General features: G+C 43.5%; 1 pseudogene; it reads left to right on the top strand.

Moving 5' to 3' along the window:
• The first annotated feature begins 197 nt into the window (after positions 1-197).
• LOC148138375 (putative G protein-coupled receptor 139) lies at positions 198-5,859 on the top strand (annotated as a pseudogene).
• Positions 5,860-19,650: the final 13,791 nt, after the last annotated feature.

Raw genomic sequence — 19,650 nt, 5'->3', positions numbered from 1 at the left:
AAATATTCAGCAGTTTATCAAATTTTGAACCATTTAATCAATCAACCTTCGACAATTTTCCTGTCATGCTAATGTATTTATTTTTGATTCAGTTAAAACGTTTGCACTGTGACTGGAGTGTGCCACTCCTCAGTCCATTGCATTGCATTATATGGTTCTTTTTAAATAATATTACTAATTAACTCAGCCATATTTCACAACCCCACAATGTAAAAACAGTTTTTTCTCAATCATTTCCACCCTGCGTTGTTCCAGAAAATGGGCACAAAACATTCTACAAAATAAATCTCCAGTCCACCTCAGCAAAATTTGCTCATCTAATGTATTAGATGCTGCCAATGCATGTTGAACTGAATTGATGACAAAAATTCAATAATTTCTTGTATGCAGCTCTGTAAAGCAGTATAACTGCAATTTGACATTAGCCACCAGGGTGCAGAAAAGATCTACTGGGATGTTGCAAGGATTGGAGAATTAGTGCTGTTGGGAGTGACTGAACTGGCTGGGCTTATTTTTACTGGAGCATCGAAAGCTGAGGGGTGACCTTACAGAGGTTTATAAAATCGTGAGGGTCAATGATAGGGTAAATAGGCAAGGATTTTTTTCCCTAGCGTGGAGGAATCCAGATCTAGAGGGCATAGGTTAAAGGTGAGAGGGGAAAGGTATAAAAGGCAGCTCAGATGCAATGTTTTCATACAGAGGATGGTGTGGGTATAGAATGAACTGTCAGAGAAGTTTGCGGAAGCTGGTACAATAACAACATTTAAAAGGCATCTGTGTGTGTATATTTACAGGAAGGGTTTGGAGGGATATGGGCCAAACACTGGCCATTGGGGTTAGATTAAATTAGGATTATCTGGTCGACATTAGGCATAATGGGCATATATCAAACACCTTCTTCACCATCCTGTCTACCTGCGACTCTATTTTCAAGGAAGTATGAGCCTACACTGCAAGGCCTCTTTGATCAGCAACACTCCTCAGGACCTTACCATCAAGTGCATGAGTCCTGCTCTGATGGGCTTTACCAAAACTCAGCACCTCACCTTTATCAAAATTCAACTCCATCTGTCACTCCTTGGCCCCTCGGCCCTGCTGGTCAAGGTCCCATTGGACTCTGCGGTAAACTTCTTGGCTGTCCATTACACTACCCATGGGGCACATTCGATGGGCTGAATTCTCTAATGCTGCTCCGGTATCTAATGGTCTTGTGGAGCCTTCTTCAGAACCGACAGCAGCTCAGAAAAGGTGGTATAAATACTGATGAGAGGGGATGGTGCTAAAGGAGTCAGCAGCTGAGTGGAGAGGGAAAGAGAGAAAGAAGAGAGACAGAACAAAGTATTATTGATGGTCAGCCAGGGATGAAGACAAACTAGCTGGGTGATAAGGAGGTGGCTGTGCTGGAAGGAAGCCATGTTATTTCAGGATCTGGGATTGTGGGGAGTGGGGAAAGAAAACGGAAGAAGGTGTTCAGACTCTAAAAGAGTTGAACTCAATATTGAGGCCTGAATGCTGTCGGGTCCCATGTGGAAAAGGAGATGCTGTTTCTCCAGCTGGTGCTGAGCTTCACTGGAGCACTGCAGCAAGCCTGAGACAACCATGGTGGCCAGGGAACAGGGTGGAGTGTTGAAGTGGCAGGCAACAGGAGCCTCTGGGTCATTATTAAGGACAGAACGTTGGTGTTCTGCAAAATGGTTGCTCAGTCTACGTTTCATCCCCCTGTGTAGAGGAGACCTCATTGTGAGCAGCCAATACAATAGCCCAGATTGAGTGATGTGCAGGTAAATCAATGCTTTACCTGGAAGGTGTTTCTCTGGAGCCTTGGATAGTGAGGACAGAGGAAGGAAACAGGTGGCTGTTACACTGTGTGGGGTTGTAATATAAGGTGTCATGAGGATGTCGGGAGGTGTTGGAAATGGGGGAGTGGATCAGGGTGTCCCAGAGGGAAGGCTCCATATGGAAAACTGACAGGCCGAGGGAGGGGAGTGGAGTATATATCTGGTGGTGGCATTCCGCTGGAATAGTGGAAATAACGGGAAATGATCCAATCAATGTGGAAGCTGGTGGGAGAGGGAGTGAGAGCCGGGGTCCTTAACGTTATTGTGGGAGAGAAGTGAAGGGGTGCGGAGGGGTGGTAGGCTACATACTGGGATCTATTCATCACCTTCTGGAGAAAATCCAATAAAATGGGAAATAGATATCGTCATTCTTAAGTTGCACTGATTATTCAATTACAGTGACATAAGACTCGCTTCATAAACTGTGTACTGACAGCACTTTATACTTCAGCTCTCTGAGCAGTGATTAATGCTTCCTGCTTATAGAATTTACACCTACTGATTAGCTTCCTTATACTGTTATTAAGATTTATTTGGGTAACTACTATGTGTGCATTTCGAACTTTCAGAATCTTAACCAAACTGCCATTGCTTTATACTTCTTAAAGTTGTCAAATAGATCTTTTTGTTTGATGTGAGATCTGTTTTCCCAAGAGATCCCCCCTTACACCATATTCACAATTTGGCCCTCAGTTAAGTAAAGCACCCTGTTCTCAGTCCGCCTGAACCCTGTGTGATGGCAAAAGTTGCTTCGAGACAAGATTAAACATCACTTTAGAGGGTTGTTCGGTTCTGGAGCTTTCTGCCTCAGACGAGGGTCAAGGCACGTTCTTTGAATAATGCTGCTGGTGTTGGGAGGTAGATTCAGGGTCGGTAAGGCATTGAAGGTCACCAGGGACAGACAGAAATGTAAAATGTGGAACTTAGACAGATCAATATCAACCTTATTGGATGATGGAGCATGGCTTGAAGGATGAATCACCTGTTTCTGCTTCTTGTTTGACTGTTAATGTCTATTATTTCCTTAGTTCCCAAGCTACATTCCCCAAATACATCCTTTTGAAATCAGATATTGGCCTTTCACTTTTTTTGCTGTTCAAACGTGTCTTCAGAAATTATTGCTATTTGTCGTTAAATTTCCAGTGGTATTGTGGCTCACCTTCATTCTGCACATCTTTTAAAATCCAATTTTTGGTATACTACCTGTTCTTCTGTACTACCTACTGTATTTTTTAATTGTTCCTATTTGTTTTATCAACGTTTTCAATGTTTCATTTCCTCAGTTCACTTTAGATAATTATTCCCTTGCATTCTTTTGTTCTTATTAAAATGCACTTCTGCTGAGCATTCCGAAATATCTTCTTAAATGTCAGACACTGTCTCTACTATCTTGACACAAAACCTGATTTCCAAATTCTCTTTGTTTTTATGCCCTCGCAATCGTCCCAATAACGTTGGTATCACCATGTTTAGATCCACTCAACTCCCCATCAAACCTGATGTGAGAACTTGTTATGGTCACTTTTAACTCAAGCTGTCTTCAAGATGACGTCATGAACAATCTTGTGTCTGTGTAATAATTCCAGGTCGGGTATTGCCTGCTGTCCCGTAAGATCTAGAGTATGACACTCCTAGAAACTGTCCTGAAAACACATCACAAACTGTCATCTGTACTATCTCAAAATAAAGAACATTTCTTTTCTGAAGAGAAACAAAAGAAGTTTTGATGCTGGAGATCGTAAACGAACAAAAACACAAATTGCTGGAGAAACTCAGCTGGATTGATGGCCCCTGTTGTACAATAATAGAGATTAACTCTGTTTTCCCTTCATTAATGCTATCAGACCTTAATGAAATTCATCAGTGTCAGCCAGTGTATACAATGATGAAAACCATCCGTGATTATGCCAAGCCTTTCACAAAACCAACATTACTTCGCCCAAACCATCCCTGCTACAATTAATTAATGCCAAAGCATCTTTGTCCCAAAATTCTAAACAACTTCTTCCTTTTACTCTTTCTAATCTCGAACCAAACAATTACTACACCTTGCTCTTTATACTAAAGTTTTCTCTCCATCGTATGAATGTCATCCTTAATTTAACAGTTACACCAACCCATCTTTCTCCAAGCTTGCCATATCTCACAGATTCTTGGTAGACTTGCATATTTAGGTATTAGTGTTTGTCATCTTGAAACCAGGGCTGAGTATTGGATACCATTTCCTAATTATTCCATGTTTTTTAATTGCTGGTGTAAGTTAAACTATCATCCTGGTGAAAAATAAACATTATGTTGAACATCTATTTCTAGCGATCAGAAGTCCTGAAACACTCCTATTTTTCAAATTTTTCAGATGTTATTACACATCTCTGGAACTGCACTATTTTCCGTTAATGTGACATATGCAAAACAGATGATGTGACTCTATTTTCTGAATGCTTGTAACTAACACTAATTATGATTTCATCATTGGTTGCCTGGAGAATCAAAATGTCTATAAATAAATGGTTATTTTCATTGCCTTGGTTGTGCAGCAGCTAGAAGGTTAATCTCTCAAAGAATACTTCAACCACCAGAAGATGGGGCAACCAGTTATTCTGCTGATAAAAGGCATTTATTACCCAATACTCGTGGCCATTGGAATTCCTGGTAAGCATTTCTAAGTCATTTGTTCCTTGCCACTTGTTGGATAATGTCAAATGATATAATTTTTTGACCAATGCATTGAAAAATTATCAACCTCCACTCTCTTTCTCTTTCCAGCAAACACCTTGACAATTGTGATTCTTTGCAGGGGAAATTGCAGCCTTTCCAAGTGTATCTCCGTCTATATGTTGGCCATGGCAATAGCAGATCTCCTGCTCATGATCAACAATGTGCTGTTATACCATATCATCAGTTATAATTTTCCCCTGTCATTCCTGTCACTCACTTCAATATGTAAGTTACTTCTGTATATAGCACCTGTCACAATTGATTTGTCCATTTGGTTCACCGTTTCATTTACATTTGACCGATTTGTAATGATCTGCTGGCAAAGGTTTAAGGCGAGGTATTGCATCAAGAGAACTGCAGTTTTGAATATAACAACCCTCTTTGTTGTGATTATGTTAAAGAACATCCCCTTCTTATTTGCCTATGAACATCAGCGAGTAATTCACAAGCTGCAGTGGGGGTGTCAGACACGTGTAGCATTTTTCTCCTCACCTCTCGGGGCTGCGTTTGCCTGGTTTCACATGTGTGGGTCGTCTGGCTTCCCTTTACATTAATCGCCTTGTTCAATTCTATGACAATCAAACATGTCTTGATTGGCAGCAGAGCACGGAACAGTCTGCGAGGTACCCACGGTGAGAATCATCGAGATCCAGAGATGGAGAACCGAAAGAAATCCATCATTTTCCTCTTTGCTGTATCAGGCTCTTTCTTACTGCTGTGGCTGACGGCGGTGATTAGTTTTGCAACAACTAGAATGGTCAACAGCATTTACTACAGAGGGGACCGCACAAACTCTGGGTATATCGCCACGGAAACTGGAACCATGCTAAAGTTTTTGAGTTCCTGCCCAAACACATTTATTTATGCTGCAACACAAAGGAAGTTCAGGGAGGAGCTGAAGAAGGTGCTGAACTCTCCATTGTTTCTGATTTTAAGAGTCATCCAAAACCGAGCAAATGCAAAGTAGCCTCTGTTTGGAATATTGGGTCTCAGTTTTGTTTCCCTTACTGATCTGGCCTGGAACCTGATTTTCTTTAATCTGACAGTGACCTGATGAATTCCTGGACTGCAATCCGACCCCTCTCATATATCAATGTAATGCTGAGTCTCCTTGCTATGAATCTCCGTGGCTCCTCGATTCTTATTCCAACACTGAGACCCACTGGAGCTTGAGAAAGGCTCAGGGAGAGCTCTAGTGCCACAGTGGTAGTGTCCCTCCTCTGAGCCATGTGATAATGCTGTCACATTCATAGGTGTTTGGTCCAGGCTTTTTTTGAAAAGAGGTTGCAAGGCAGACATGTGGAGCTATCTGTAAGAAAATAAACATGATATTGATAAGCCGAAACAGAATGCAAGGCAGATGTGCAGAATAAAGAATGTTATATCAGGTACACGGCCACGAAGCAGGCTTATTCACAGTGACTGATCTTTATATCAGAGAGTGACAGAAACCTCCTAAACTTGAGTCTTTAAAGAAAAATAACAATTTATTTTCCTGTCTCTAATAGTGAACACTAAATAAGAACTAGTCCCAAGTCCAAGCCCCGTTTTCTGAACTACTCAGTATCTGACCCCAAATTTGTAAATAAAAATGCTGTTCCAATAAGACATTTATTAAACACTTCATTAACTTAATCTCAAGGCCACACAGTCTGTGTCTGCTCTGCTGTCTTCAATCTTCTGTCTCTGACTTCCCTGGGTCATCTGCTTTCTTTCTTTTGACTGCACGTAGGTCTTCCATGAAAAGGTACTTTGATACGCAGTGTTTTCTAATTTCTTTGAGAGCGAGATGTGCAATGGGCAGTTTGCTCTCCGGCTCTATGTAAATTAGCTGTCCAGCTCTATTGCAATTCGCTGTGTGGATCTATGGCAGTTAGCTGCCTGGCTCTGTAGCAGTTAGCTGTCGGGCTCTGTGGCAATTCGCTGTGTGGATCTATGGCATTTAGCTGTCGTCTCTGTGGCAGTTAGCTGCCTGGCTCTATGGTAGTTAGCTGCCTGCCTCTATGGTAGTTAGCTGTCTGGCTCTATGGCAGTTAGCTGCCTGGCTCTATGGCAGTTAGCTGCCTGGCTCTATGGCAGTTAGCTGTCTGGCTCTATGGCAGTTAGCTGTTGTCTCTATGGCAGTTAGCTGTCTGGCTCTATGGCAGTTAGTGGCCTGGCTCTATGGTAGTTAGCTGCCTGCCTCTATGGTAGTTAGCTGCCTGGCTCTATGGCAGTTAGCTGCCTGGATCTATGGTAGTTAGCTGCCTGCCTATATGGCAGTTAGCTGCCTGGCTCTATGGTAGTTAGCTGCATGGCTCTATGGTAGTTAGCGGCCTGGCTCCATGGCAGTTAGCTGTCTGGCTGGATGGTAGTTAGCTGCCTGGCTCTATAGCAGTAAGCTTTCCGGTTCTATGGCAGTTAGCTGTCTGGCTCTATGGCAGTTCGCTGTCCAGCTCTTTGGCAGTTTGCTGTCCAGCTCTATGACAGTTAGCTGTCCAGGTCTATGGCCATTAGCTGTCTGGCTATATGGCAGTTAGCTATCCGGCTCTATGGGAGTAAGCTGTCCGGCTCTATGACAGTTCACTGTCTGGCTCTGTGGCAGTTGCTCGGCAAATCAGTGGCAGTTGCTCTCTCTCACCAATTTTCAAAATGCCTTCACTTTTTATAGGCTCCATCCCATTGATAAAATGTTGCCAAACAATAAATTTAAATGCAATTGAATTTTAGTATCCTGGGCATAATTCCAACTAATTGATTAAATTCCCATTGTTGTCAAAACAGCAACCAAAACTCGGGTATCCATTTCTCAGCTATTTGTTATGTGTATCTATTTTGGGAACAGCCTGTTTGCCATCCTTTCCATTCGGAAAGTTGAGCCTGCACTTGAACTTTACTTCAAACTTCAGGAAACGCTTTCTCTTTTCGAGTGAACACGTATGCCTTCAACTTCATAACAGATACAACAGCGGAAAATATTGCAAAGATAATCAGTGTGGATAAGAACAAATATATTCCACTGGAAAGGCAGAAACATAGGCACATGGAAATGTACCTGTGAAATCCATATTCAATTGTATCTCAGGCCAATGCCAATACACTGAATTTTGCCAAACAGTGAGAGTTGGAGGGAAGTTAAAAGTAGCAAGGACAGCCTCTGCCCACTGTTTGGGTGGAGTTTGCACTTTCTCCCCATGTCTGTGTGGGTTTTCTCTGGGTGCTCCGGATTCCTCCCACAGTCCAAAGATGTACAGGTCAGGTGGATTGGCCATGCTAAATTGCCCATAGCATTCAGCGATGTGTAGGTAAGGGTACATTAGTCAGGGATAAATAGTCATTTATAGGATAGGGAATGGGTCTGGGTGGGTTACTGTTCAGAGGGTCAGTGTGGACGTGTTGGACTGAAGGGCCTGTTTCCATGCTGCAGGAATTCTATGATTCTATGAAAATTCAACAGGATTCTGAAGCAAACGTAACCTATTCTGCTGACACTTTTATGGCTTAATTCATCCCTAATAAATGATTGGGCTTCTTGGGAATGATGAAATAGTTGATCATAACATTGTCCATAGGTCAGACATGACCTTCAACCCCAATATGAAGAACAAGACCAAATCTTTAAGATGAAGGAGAGAAAATAACGAATAAATTAGTGAAACCCAAAAAAGATGAGGCTAAGTCTGAGTGAGACAATGTTCATATTCACACTTTCAGCAATAAACAGAGGAATGATTGTTTTTCATTGCTCATTACCAGGCAGAGGGTGTCACTGGCTATAATCAGCATTAATTGCACATTCTCTTATTGCCCAGAGGCCAGCTAAGTGTTAGCCACAATGCTGTGGGTCTGGAGTCCTGACTAGGCCTGAACAGGCCTGGACACTAGTTTCCTTCCCTAATGGGCATTAGTAACCCAGAGGGGTTCCTCCTGACAAATGTAAACTCATGTCGTCATACAGAACAGAAACTTACCCTTCGGTCCAACCAGTCTCTGCTGACAATAAACCCAAACTAAACTAGCCCCACCTTTCTGGGCTTGGCCAATATCCCTCCCAGTCTTTCTTATTCATGGACTTATCAAAATGTCTTTTAAATTTTTTAATTGTCCCTGCATCCACCACTTCCTCTGGCAGTTCATTCAACACTGTTAAAAAAAACGTCCCTCATGTTTTGTTTAAATCTTTCCCTTCTCACATTAAAACAATATGCGCCCAGTCTTGAAATCCACCACCCTAGGAAACATTCACCTGCATTTCACCTTACCTGTACCCCTCATGATTTTATAAACATCTAAGATCACCCCTAAACCTCCTATGATCCAATGAACAAAGTCCCAGCCAATCAAGCCTCTCCTTATAAAACAAACCTTCCATTGGTAGTAACATCGTGGTAAATCTCTTCTGAAACCTCTCCAGTTTAATAAAATCCTTCCCAGAACAAGGTGACCAGAATTGTGCACAGTACTCCAGAGAGGCCTCACCAATGTCTGTACAACCTCAACATGATGTACCAACTCCAATACTCAAAGTTCGGAGCAATGAAGGAAAGCATGTTAAACACCTTCTTAACAACCCTGTCCACCCGTGACACAAAGAATGATCTACCTGAACCCTTGGATTTCTCTCTGTTCTACAATGCTGTCTGAGGCCCTACTTATAATTTGCAAGTCTTGCCCCTTTGTTTGTTTTTCCAAATACAATACCTCACATTTATCCAAACTAAACTCCTTCTACCCCTCTTCAGCTCTTTGATCTAATTGATGAATATCTCATTTTAATCGAAAATAACCTTCTTAGCCTGTCTTGGTGTCACCCACAAAATTAACATATTCTCATCTGAATCTTTTGTGTAAATGACAAACAGTACCAATTCCTGTGGGACACCACTGGTCACAGGCCTCCAGTCTGAAAAACAACCTTCCCCCATGATTCTCCGTCTTCTGCAGTGAAGCCAAATTTATATCCAATTGGCACGCTCCCCCTGAATCCCATGTGATATTTCTTGGGTAATTATTCCACCATGTGAAAGGCTCTTATAATGTCCAACTAAACAATGTTTACTGCTCTGGCTTAGCAATCTGCTTGGTCTTCTGAATCCCGTCCACCTCCACTCTGCCTTCTCCTCCTACCCAGAGGGCCTATCTGTGGAGGGGGCAGTGACAAGTTTACGCCTGTACATACTGGAATGTAGAAAGAAGAGAGGACACCTTATTGAAACATACAATATTCTTAGGGGACTTGAGAGAGGAGATGTGGAGAGATTGTTTCCCCTTTTGGGAGAGTCTAGGAATAGAGGGTAAGATCTAAGAACAAGCAGTCATAACTTTCAGACAGAGATGAGCAGTAATTTCTTCTTTCAGAGGGCAGTGAATCTCTGGAATTCTTTATTGCAGTGGTCTGTCAACGTTGGGTCATTAAGTATATTCAAGGCTGAGAGAGACAGATTTTAATCAGGAAGGGAATGGAAAGTTCGGGGAAAAGGCAGAAAAGTGGAGCTGAGGCTTGTCAGATCAGACATGATCTCATTGAGTGATGGAGATTACATGAAAGGACAAGTTACCTATTTCTGTATCTAATTTGGATTTTAATATCTGTCATTTCCTTATTTTTCAACATATATTCCCCAAATATATTATCCAGAAAACCAGGTCATGAAAATATTGCTTTTATGTTCAATAATGCCGATAGATACACTTACTATCTGTTGTTACATTTCTCACTATTTTGTTTGTCTGCCAAACAAGTTTCCCTTCTTTATGAGCCATTTTAAAAATAAAATCCTTGCAAAGTTCCTACTCTTTTACATTCTTCTTACTTTGGCAATGAATGTGTTTTCAATATTTGAATTCTTCAGTTCACTTCATGCATTATCCCATTGCAAACATTTGTCTCGTTAAATTGTACTTGTGCTGTATATTCTGAAATATCTTCTCAACTGTCTGACACAATGTCTGGACTAACCTCGTGCATAACCTAATTCTCAAATTCACTTCATCCTGGTGTCCTCACATTTGGCCCATTTAAGGTGAAATCACCACCTTTAGATCCACTCATTTCCCTCTCAAACCTGAAATGATAACTAATTATGTTAAGACCACTGTTACCCTCGGGTGCCGTCACTTTCTGGTCATGATAACCCTGTGTTATTGCAGCATTAGCAGATCTAACATTGTCTGCTGTCTGGTTAGCTGTAGAATGCGTTGGTCTGTGAAAGTGACCCGCAACCAGGCAATGGACTATAATTTAACCTCCTTTAAGATAAAACAAAGAACTGCAGATGATAGGCACCTGACACAAACAATGACAGAAAATACAGAGGAAACTGAGCTGGTCTGACAGTACCTGTGGGGAGAGAAAGGGAGTTGAACTCTGTATTTTCTCCAGCAATGCTGCCAGACCTAAACTACTTCGGTCTGCGTGTATATACCTGGTGTGTACGTAGATTAAAGTCACTCATGACTTTTTTCACACAGTCATCATTATTTCTTGGCAACTATTTCCGAGAGGGTATTGCGTGAATGGAATGAGCTGCCAAAACAATTGTTGGAGGCTGGTACAATTACAACATTTAAGAGGCATCTTGATGGATATATGAGTAGAAATGAATAAGAGCAATATGGGCCAAATGCTGTTAAATGGGATGAGATTTGTTCAGAAAATCTGGTTGTCATAGAGTAGTTGGACCGAAGGGTCTATTTCTGCGCTGTGCTGATTGGTAAGTTTGCATATGACACTGAAATATGTGGTATTGTGGACAATATGGGAGGTTATCAGGAATTACAGCAGGACCTTGATCAGCTGGGGAAGTGGGCTGTGAAATGGTAAATAGAATTTCACATGGATAAGTGTGAGGTTTGGAAAGTCAACTCAAGGTAGGAGTTTCATGGTGAATGATAGGATCTAAAGGTGTGTAGTGGAACAGAGGCATCGTGGCGTTCAGGTGCACTGTTCTCTGAAAATGGAGGCAGAGTTAGACAGAGCAGTGAAGAAGGCTCTTGGCCCACTGGCCTCCATCAGTCAACCCTATGACCTCCAACACTCAGCCCAAGCTCCTAACAACACCGTCCCTTCACTCTATCATCTCGAACCAAATGATACGACATCTTGATCTGAATGCTAAGGTTTTCTCTCTAATTGTATCAATAACATATTTAGTTAACAGTTACACACACCGGACTTTCGCTCAACTTTGCTATAGCCTGGCTATTCAGTTTGTCATTTTGTCTAAGTGCTCTGAGTTCTGGATCCCAATTCTTATTGATTCCTTGTTTGTACTTTATGTTTGTACTTTATGATTGTGAGAAACTAAACATTACGTTGAAGCCTGATGTCTGATTGTCACACTTGCTGGAGGAAAATGTTTCAGCGCAGCACAGTGGGATAATTTCCACATTGAACATTTTATTTCTTTTTACTGTCTAATAGCAACTCTATTTTTCTTTTACCGGATATGTACAAAACAACGGAGCCGACTCTATTGACTGAATGCTTGTAACTAACACTAATTATGATTTCATCACAGGCTGTCTGGAGAATCAAAGCTTCTATAAATAAAGGGTTATATTTATTGCCTCAGTGTTGCACCAGCTGGATGCTTCAAATCTGAGAGAATAGTTTAACCATCAGAAGATGGGACAACCAGTTATTCTGCTGATAAGAGCCATTTATTACCCAACACTGGTGGCCATTGCTATTCCTGGTAAGCATTTCCCAATAATTTGCTCATTGATATTTTTTGGATAATGTCAAATGATGCATTTCTTTCCTGGCAATGATTTGAGACATTATAACCCTCCTCTGTTTTTCCTTCCAGCAAACACCCTGACAATTGTGATTCTTTGCAGGGGAAACTGCAGCCTTTCCAGGTGTATCTGCATCTATATTTTTCCCGGTAAACTAGCTGCTCCCTTGGAATTCTCAAGTTTGACCCACAAAGCCTCGTTTGAGGATCCTTTTCCAAGGTATCATCTCTCCTTCTTGCAGTAAGTGATACTTTCGCTAATTGTGCTACAACGCCAACTATTTTTACACCCTCCTCTGTCTCACCTGAAGATCCTTATCCCCAGAATGTTGAGTTGTCAGTTCAGCCATTCCCACAATCATGTTTCTGTCAGGGTAACATCAACACACTTCCATGTGTCAATGTCATCAGTCTAATCTCCTGCACTCCTTGCATTCAAGTAACGATGACCCAGCATTGCCTCAGTCTCTGATACACAACATCGCTGGATTCATGCTGACCTGTGACCTTTGCTGGAGCATGATGTGGCTTTATTTCGTCAATATTATGCGACCCCTCCCCCTTCCAGACTAGTTTTATAATGTGCAATATTAATTATTTTGCAGCTAAAAGACTGACTGTCCATTCTGTCCATCTCTTTCCAAATCTTTTAAACTTCTATCACGTTGACTCATCTTCCTTTGATGCCCCCCCAAAAAAACAAAGTGAGGGATGATTTTTTTACTGGAATACGAACACGTGAGATGGCAAGTTTGGTTGAAAAACTAAAATGGTAGCTAATTGCAAGCAATGTGAACATTCTCAAATACCCTGAACACAACAGCTTATAACCTACAAAATCCATGGCAGAACAACATCCAATCTATCCCCTAACACCATCATTTTACTATTGGACAAAATAAAGATACATTGTCTTTCCCTGTCCATGAGCTAACTTTGAAATAACAGCTTCTTCTCATTTTCTCTCAATTGAGGTGAGAATTCTTTTCCCCTGAATACATGCAAAGTTGAAAACATAGATTTTTCAGTCATTAATAATTGTGACCAAACTCTAGGGGTCTCCAATTCTCAAAAAACACCCTCTTCCTCCTGTGTATTCATTACCCTGTCTGCTCTAAACAGCTGATGTGTTCCCACAGAGACTAGACTTGCTTCAGATTTCAAATAGGTGTCTTTCAAACTTACGCTGATAGGATTCAAACCTAATAAATAACTGTTCATCGGGTCATACAGAACGGAAGCAGACCCTTCAGTCTAACCACTGCATGCCAATCATGTTCCCAAACTAAACTCATCCCACCCTGTCTGGGCTGGGCCCATATCCTTCCAAACATTTCTTATTCATGTTCTTATCCAAATGTCTTTCAAACATTGTAACTGAACCTGCGTCCATTAAATCCTCTGGAAGTTCATTTCACACATGACCATTCAGTTTTAATTCTGTGTCAAGTTGTTGTGTGACTCTGTGAGCTACAGCTAATGGTCGCTCCCCAGAATACACACTGAGACAAACATCAACTGCACCTGGAGGAGTGTCAACTCGGTGAAAGACGCTCTCTGGCCTTTCTGAAATTTGTTGGTCTTTCAGAGCTAGGAGTTGCCCCTGTCCGAGTGTTGCAGACTGGCACAGTCCAAGGTGCAGGCAACATGCTGAGGGGATGTACTAAAGCTTGGGGCAGCTACCACCAAGGCACAGTGGGGAAAGACTGAGGTCATTTAGCTGAAGGGAAATGGGGGTCAGTTTAATTAGCATACCCTCCGGGTGCCTCAATATATGTAAATATAGTCTCACACAAATAAGAGATGTCTTTGGTTTGTTTACTGGATAGAGTCAAACTGCAATGTTTGTTTTACTTTCCTCATATGCTATTGTACAGAACCGAAATGCTTAAGTAACTATGTGTGTGTGTATATGGAATAAAGTATAGTTTTGAAAAAACAAGATTTGAAACAGTGATTATCACAGAGATGGTGACGAAAATACAGCTGTGTCTAACTTTGTTTGTTTGCCAAACAGAAACATGTCCTTAGTGGAGAATATAAACCAGCAGAATTTACCATCCTGCTTCAAAACAAACCAATTGCTTTAACACAAGAAGCATATGTACACAAAACACCAGAAGGCAAACTAATATTACAGATTATCCAGAGGGGTTTGTTCCGAGAATCTTGGTCTTGCTCCAGTCCTCATGTTCCAATGTGTGACATAGTCAATGTTGAAAGCTAATGAAAGCTAATAGAATTATCTGAAAGGAAACTTAATCTCATTAACTAACAGATTAGTTTCAATTGTTTTGTGCATAATTTTCTCTTACACGCTGTTTCAGTTAAACTGCAAAGTGGTTTTTGTCTCTTGTTATCTGTGACCTTTGACATTCAGTTAGTAAGTACACAAACAATGATCAATAGCTGTTAGTTAAGGATTCAGGATTAATGCAACCAAAAGACACGGAACAATTTGCTTCACGCTCAATGTCAAGTTTTACTATAAAATGGTGGGACATTTTTACGGGTGTTTTGGGGAAGAGACCAGCATTTGATGAAAAGGTTTTGATTGAGAAGAATGTGCATGTTAAAACCGAGCTCTTAGTCATACCGTTACAGCAGGGAGCACTTGGGCTGATCTGGCTGAAGATAATCTTTATCATCGCGTTAATTACTTTTGTTTTTAGAAATGTAATGACTTGCCTTTACTCAGGGTGTGTTTAGCAAACAGCTGAACCTCATTGCTCCTGATAATGAGGGATATGAAGCATTGGAAAGATTGGAATACATAAAACAAGAATCACCTTGCAGTGATAACATTTATCAGACAAAACAAAAGTCCAACCGTAAGGTCAGGTTTTGGAGTGTAACATTTGCACTGGGGTTTGGAATGAATTGATTAAATATCACACGTTTTGTGATTCGAGGTTCTGTACAATCAGCACATTCTGCTGCAGTGGCTGCTATTAATTCCCAAGTGGTGTTTATAACATGCAAGTGAAACAGGACCCTCTTGTGGTGCAGGGGTAACGTTCCTATTCTAAAGCCAAGGGGCCTGGCTTCAAGTCTCACCGTACCCCAGGTGGTGTGCAATTGAATCTCTACTGTGTGGAAGCAGGCCATTTAGCCCATATCAAATCTCCAAAGAGCATCCCTCCCAGACCAACACCCTCCTGTATCCCCACAAGCCTGTATTTCCCACAGCTAACCCACCTAACTTGTACATCTCTGGACACTATGGGGTAATTACAGATGATCAATCCTCCGGACCAGCACACCTTTGAATTCTGGGAGGCAACTGGAGCATCCAGAGGGAACCCAGACACCACACAAACAGCAATCCGAGTGTGGGATCAGTACCAGGTCACTGGCGCTGTGAGGCTGCAGTGCTAACCACTGAGTCACTGTGCTACCCATCACTAAACTAGTTGGTTAGAAAAATAGATTAAGTGTAAAGAATGATATGTTGCAAACATCCAGTAAATAGCCAAGCTCTGAAACTGTGACACAAAATAAGGTTCAATAATATTTTTGTATTAATACGATGCAAACAGAAAGTCATTTATATCCAACTCTATTTCTCAGAGTGGAGATGACCTTCAGTTTGCAGTAAATAATACTGGTTACTGATAATCATCTTCCAGAAATCCTAATCGTTGATCAATTTGTTACATATTAACTAAAGTGTATGGGTTAGGGAGAGCCATGTTATGCCCATGTTCCATGTGTACACTCAGTCAGTCGGACAGGTTTGTGTCGGGGAAGTAACATTGCAGATCTCCAGACTAATTTTCCAGCAGCAAAGTTCCACATTCCTGGATGATAAAAATTTGAATTCAACAAACCCTCATTATTTTTTTAAAAAAATACATCAGCATAGTGATGAGCATTGACGATTTTTGTAAACCTATTCGAATAATGTCCTTCAGTCTGAGTAAGATAAGGGCCTATGGTTTTCGAGGCAAGGTACCAGCCTGAATCGACGATTGGCAGTCTGGCAGAAAGCAGAGAGTGGGCGTAAAAAGGTCTTTCTCAGGATGGCAGCCGGTGACACGTGGTGTTCCACAGGGGTCAGTGTTGGGACCACAACGTCTCACTTTCTCCATTAACAGGCTCGACTGATGAACTGTGGGCATTCTGACTGAGTTTGTAGATGATACAGAGATAGGCAGAGGGACTGGTTAGGAGAGTGGGCAAAGAAGTGACAGATGGAATATAATGTGGGAATGTGTGATGTCATGCACTTTGGTAGGAAGAATCGAGACACCAACTATTTTCGAAATGGGGAGAAAATTCTGAAATCTGAAGTGCCAAAGGATTTGAGAGTTCTAGACCAGGTTTTGCTTATGGTAAACGAGCAGGTTGAGTTGGTAGGTAGGAATGCAAATACAATGTTGTCATTTACCTGGAGAGAACGAGAAAATAAAAACAAGGGTGTACTTCTGAGGCTTTATGAGGGTCTGGTCAGAGCACAGTTACAAAAGTTTGAGGAATTTTGGCCTCTATAACTCAGGAAGAATTTATTGATTGAGGAGCGGTCCACGAGAATGATCCCAGGAATTAAAGTTTTAACATATGAGGAACATTTGAGGATTCTAGGTCTATACTCGGGGTGGTTTAGAAGGACAAGGGGGTATCTAATTGAAACTTCCAGGATATTGAATGGCCTGGAGAAAGTGGATGTTTGGAAGATGATTCCCTTGGCAAGAGAAACGAGACATGAAAACACAGCCTTCAAGTAAAGGGAAGACCCTTCAGAACTGAGAGAGGGAGAAACAAATTCAGCCAGAGAGTGGTGAATCTGTGGAATTTATTGTCATAGAAAGCTGTGGAGGTCAGCCAATGAGTATATTTTAAACAGAGCCAGGTAAGTTCTTGATTGTCAAGAAGATTAAAGGTTACAGAGAGAAAGCAGGAAAATGATGTTGAAAAATCTAATCAGCCATTATTGAATGGGCTGAATGGCCTAAATTCTGCTCCTATGCAATATGGTCTTAGTGAAGGACATCTGCAAGCCTTATATGGTCTGGCCTATGTACGTCTCCAGACACAAAGCAATGTGGCTGAATCTAACGTGTCAACTGACCACAACAATTAATTGTAATTCATTGTAATAAACTCGTTGAATTAACTGGTATCAAAAGAGACTCCGAGATTGATCCTGAAAATCCATCATAAACAAAGATCAGGACCTTTGCCAATGTTGGGAGACCTGTCCCACAGACACAATACAGAATAGCCTGCCATATCCATGAACACTGAATCCAACGTGACAGGCCTGTTAGCAGACACCACCATTCCTGGGTATGTTCCCACCCAGTGCCGGGACTGACCCTCCAGAGGCGAAGCCACCCCACTGTGGAATCGGGATTGAGCTGCTCAGCGATTCCTCTTTGTGGACACGGTCTCCCGTAAAATGTAATGGGCAAGGAAACCGTGTGCTTCATCTCCGGGGATATCCGGGAGTTCTCTGTTCAAATATGCCCTTCCTTCTAAGTCCTGGTTGCAGGAGTGGGATCATCCCCAGGCTATGGCAAGGGAGGAAGGCCAGGCTGCAGCAGTGGGGTAAGGCCCAGGCTGCAGTAGTGGTGTCAGGCCCAGGCAACAGCAGTGGTGTCAGGTCCAGGCATCCGCAGTGGCATCAGGTGCATTCTGCAGCAGTGGGGTCAGACCCAGGCTGTAGCATTGGGGTCAGTACCAGGCTGCAGCAGTGGAGTCAGGCCCAGGCTGCAGCAGTGGAGTCAGGCCAGGCAGTAGCAGTGGAGTCAGGCCCAGGCTGCAGCAGTGGAGTCAGGCCCAGGCAGCAGCAGTGGAGTCAGGCCCAGGCAGCAGCAGTGGAGTCAGGCCCAGGCTGCAGCACTGAAGTCAGACCCAGGCTACAGCAGTGGTGTCAGGTCCAGGCATCTGCAGTGGCATCAGGTGCATTCTGCAGCAGTGGGGTCAGACCCAGGCTGTAGCAGTGGGGTCAGTACCAGGGTGCAGCAGTGGAGTCAGGCCCAGGCAGCAGCGGTGGAGTCAGGTCCAGGCAGTAGCAGTGGAGTCAGGCCCAGGCTGCAGCAGTGGAGTCAGGCTCAGTCTGCAGCAGTGAAGTCAGACCCAGGCTGCAGCAGTGGAGTCAGACCCAAGCTTCAGCAGTGAAGTCAGGTTCATCTGCAAAAGTGAAGTCAGGTCCAGGCTGCAGCAGTGGCGTCAGGTCCCGGCGTTAGCAGTGGAGTCAGACTAAGGCTGCAGCAATACAGTCAGGCCGTGGATGCAGCAGTAGAGTCAGGCCCTTGCTGCAGCAGTGGAGTCAGGCCCAGGCAGCAGCAGTGGCATCAGGCCCAGGCAGCAGCAGTGGAGTCAGGCCCAGGCAGCAGCAGTGGAGTCAGGCCCAGGGTGCAGCAGTGGAGTCAGGCCTAGGGTGCAGCAGTGGAGTCAGGCCCAGGCAGCAGCGGTGGAGTCAGGCCCAGGCAGTAGCGGTGGCGTCAGGCCAAGGCTACAACAGTGGAGTCAGGCCCAGGCTGCAGCATTGATCTCTCCACGCTTCAGGCTCACTGCCTTTATTCCTGATGAAGGGCTTTTGCCCAAAACGTCAATTTAGCTGCTCGTTGGATGCTGCCTGAACTGCTGTGCACTTCCAGCAACACTGATCCAGAACCTGCAGCATTGATGTCAGGTACAGTATGCAGCAGTGGAGTCAGGTCCCGGCAGTAGCAGTGGAGTCAGGCCCAGGCTGCAGCAGTAGAGTCAGGCCCAGGCAGCAGCAGTGGTGTCAGGCCCTTGCTGTAGCTATAGAGTCAGGCTGCAGCGGTGGAGTCAGGCCCAGGCTTCAGCAGTGGAGTCAGGCCCAGACTGTAGCAGTGGAGTCAGGTCCAGGCAGCAGCAGTGGAGTCAGGCCCAGGTAGCAGCAGCGGAGTCGGGCCCAGACTGTAGCAGTGGAGTCAGGTCCCGGCAGGAGCAGTAGAGTCAGACCAAGGCTGCCGCAGCAGAGTCAGGCTCTGTCTGCACCAGCAGTGTCAGGCCCAGGGTCCAACAGTGGAGTCAGTCCCAGGCTGCAGCATTGATCTCTCCACTCTTCAGGCTCACTGCCTTTATTCATGATGATGGGCTTTTGCCCGAAACGTCGATTTCGCTGCTCGTTGGATGCTGCCTGAACTGTTGTGCTATCCCAGCACCACTGATCCAGAACCTGCAGCATTGATGTCAGGCACAGTATGCAGCAGTGGAGTCAGTTCCCGGCAGTAGCAGTGGGGTCAGGCCCAGGCTGCAGCAGTGGAGCCAGGCCCAGGCTGCAGCAGTGGAGTCAGGCCCAGGCTGCAGCAGTGGAGTCAGGCCCAGGCTGCAGCAGTTGAGTCAGGCCCAGGCCGCAGCACTGGAGTCAGGCCCAGGCATCAGTGATGGAGTCAGGCCCA

This window comes from Chiloscyllium plagiosum, unplaced genomic scaffold (genome assembly GCF_037043375.1).
Source record: "Chiloscyllium plagiosum isolate Xiang-an unplaced genomic scaffold, Cpla_swu_hap1 HiC_scaffold_40, whole genome shotgun sequence".
Classification (NCBI taxonomy): Eukaryota; Metazoa; Chordata; class Chondrichthyes; order Orectolobiformes; family Hemiscylliidae; genus Chiloscyllium; species Chiloscyllium plagiosum.
This window is presented reverse-complemented; position numbering and strand designations above follow the sequence as displayed.